This window comes from Eublepharis macularius, chromosome 17 (assembly GCF_028583425.1).
Source record: "Eublepharis macularius isolate TG4126 chromosome 17, MPM_Emac_v1.0, whole genome shotgun sequence".
NCBI lineage: Eukaryota > Metazoa > Chordata > Lepidosauria > Squamata > Eublepharidae > Eublepharis > Eublepharis macularius.
The window spans coordinates 21,706,058-21,709,060 of NC_072806.1; positions in this window are offsets into that span (position 1 = coordinate 21,706,058).

Below are 3,003 nucleotides of genomic sequence, written 5' to 3' on the forward strand. Positions count from 1 at the left end.
GAGGTGGGGGGTGGGAAGTAGGATGCGCTATTGTGACCTGAGGGAAATGATGATTATTCCCAGTGAGCGAAGAATTAACATTTTAAATTAAAAAAATAGTGAGAAATCAATTATTTTAGAGAAGGGACTCTGTCACATTTATATACCGCCTGTCTTGTGAAAAGGTTCGGGTGGCAAGCATGGTTCTCTACCTCCCTCCATTTTATCCTTACAACAACCTTGTGAGGTAGTTTAAGCTGAGGGACCATTGCATTCCTGGCTCAAATCTGATTTGAACTTCGGCCTTCCTAACCACTACACCACACTGGCGTTCTAAATATATATATTTCCAAAATAAATATATTGTATTCACTTGCATTGTGTGATCTGCCTTGGCGAACCGTGTGAGAAAGGCAGGCTATAAATAAAAAAAATAGAAATTGAACTATTAATATGTACTGGGCAAAATTTTAACTAGAGTTTGTTTTTCAGTTGTGTTTGAGTAAGCCTGTGGGTGCGCCACTGGGCATGTGCAAAGTGCACTCAGGATTCTGCTGGGTAATCAGAGCTACACATTCTTCGAACTTCTAACTGCCACAGCTGAGGCCATCACAGAGAAGGCAGGAAGCAACTAGGCACTCCCCGCCTCTTCATTCCTGCATTCAATTCCCAAAAGGTACATGTCCCCCTTCTACATTTTATCTATCAATGTTTAAAGTGCAGAGCAGTACAAAATACAAGGCAAAAGTTTACTCAGCAAAACAAATAACAGCAAAACTAATAATAAAATTTCAAAATTTACTATGAGCTTCACAAAACAGATAAATCCAGAAACAACCACAAACATTGTTATGTACAGAGGGAAATGGAAAGAGACAGAATCTCCTCCACAAGAAACATCTGTCTTACATTTAATAGTTATTTGTGCAAGTTTTTAATTCCCAGGAGAAGCTGCTTTGGAAGCCACATTTGGCTGCGTCGCAGGGCGAAAAATATAATTAGTAGAAGAATGAATAAATAAAACACAAACATATTTTGGGGTTTAGCGCATATGAGTTATTGCAGGATTCTCCCACTTTGACCATTATGTACAGGTGCCTTTTTCCTTGTTTGTGTGTTTTGTCAGTGCAGGAAGTCTGCAGCCCTATTAACACTTAGATTTGACTGTTGGAATGGGCTGTATGTGGGGTTGCCCTTGAAGACTGTTAAAAAGTTGCATCTAGTTCAAAGCCCAGCTGCCAGGATCCTTATTAGACCCTGTCAAAATAAACATACAATGCCAGTTTCTCTTAAAGATACACTAGCTTCCTGTTTGCTTCTGAGCTCAGTTCAAGGTATTGGTTTTTACCCTCAGAGGTTTAAATGGGTTGAGCCCAAAGTATCTGAAGGCTGGCCTCTTATCTCAACCTGGTTGGACCCTAATGTAAATGAGGGAGGCTCCCCTGCAGGAATTGGAAGCCAGAAACCCATGTCAGAGCCTTTTGCGTGGCATCCCTCAAGCTGTGGAACATTCATGCCCTAACAGTTGAAGCTGGTTCCCTTGCTGCAGGCTTTTTGAAGAGAACTTGCTTTTTGGTAAGGCCTTTGAGATTGTTCAATGGTTCCTCTGTCCTTGTTTAATGTATTGTCCAGATGGTTTTATGAGGATATTTTAATGTTTGAATATTAGGGGAGTGGGGTGGAGGTTACTTATGGTGGTTTTTGGCTGCTTTGGAGCCAAAAAGTAGCATACAACTGTCATCTAACTAAATAAATGGAAAAATAAGCTTGGCATAGAAATAACATTGATGTTCTTCTCGCTATATTGCAGATGCCAGGGTAAATGGGTGAGCAGGGAACTGTAGTTTCCTATGGCTACTAAATGAATATTGCAGCTAAGGTGAGATTTGAACTGGTAACCTCCCATATCAGTTAACTATGCCACATCAGCTTGATGGCATCTTTAAAGTTATTGGGCAGAAGCACTTACTACCTAGAATCCCCTTCTGCTTCTGTCACAATACATCTGTTAATCTTGAATCTGTCCCAAGACTCTTGGCTGTTTTGAACACAATCGGAAATGTTAGAAGGTAAAGTGGGAAAATTTCAACAGGCCAAGACATTGTCAGTTAAGTGGGAGGGGGGGATTCTGATCTGTGGCTGTAGTTTCTTTCTCTCTCTTGCTGATAGATTTTTTTTCTTGGATTGGCAAGTGAAGGAATATTCAGACTTCCTAACTTTGGTGGAAGGAATTGCTCAGCAAGTTTTGGCTGCTGCAGTAAAGTACTGTTCCTGTTCGTTCTGTTAAAAGGAGAGGCCCCTTTGAATCACAGTGGATATTTTAAAAAGAATCACGAGCAAGATGGCCTGTTTCTCGCACAGGTGCACACCTTACCTTACCTTGGGGTGCACACCTTACCTTACCTTGGGAACAGTGGAGCTCAAGGGTATTTCCCCAACATGCGCACTGTTGTTTTCTCCTCTGCATACTGGATTTTTGTCCTTTTCACAGTTCTGTAATTTATAAGAATATTTCTTGCTGCAACACCCAGGTGCCTCAAGACTAGCTTACTAAAAGCCATAAGTTAATACATAAAATCCACCACCACAATAAATGCAAAATGCTGCAAATATCAAGCAGCAATCCTATATTAAATATATCCCTCCTCCACAAAAAAAAAAAGCAAAACAGCCGTCTAGCAGTTCTTACTCAATTTAGCCTAAGTACTTGGTGGAAAAAGGAGTTTTAAAAAGTGGCCGTGTGTGCTTCAGGTGGGAGCATTCCACAGTCTTGGTGCCACCACTGAGAAGGCTCTTTTGCATCTCATCACATGCTGAACTTTTGCAGGTAGAAATACACACAGCAGGGTCTCACTTGATGCCCTTAGCAGACAGATAGGATTGCACAAGAGGGTCCTTAAGGTGTCTTGGGCCTGTATTGGCCAATAGATGTCTTCCAGAGCGGAACGGTTCAAAACTGTTTGTAATGGAAACTGGCAGGACCTTGTGTTTGTGTTGAATGCTGTGAAAGCACCTTCAAAGCCC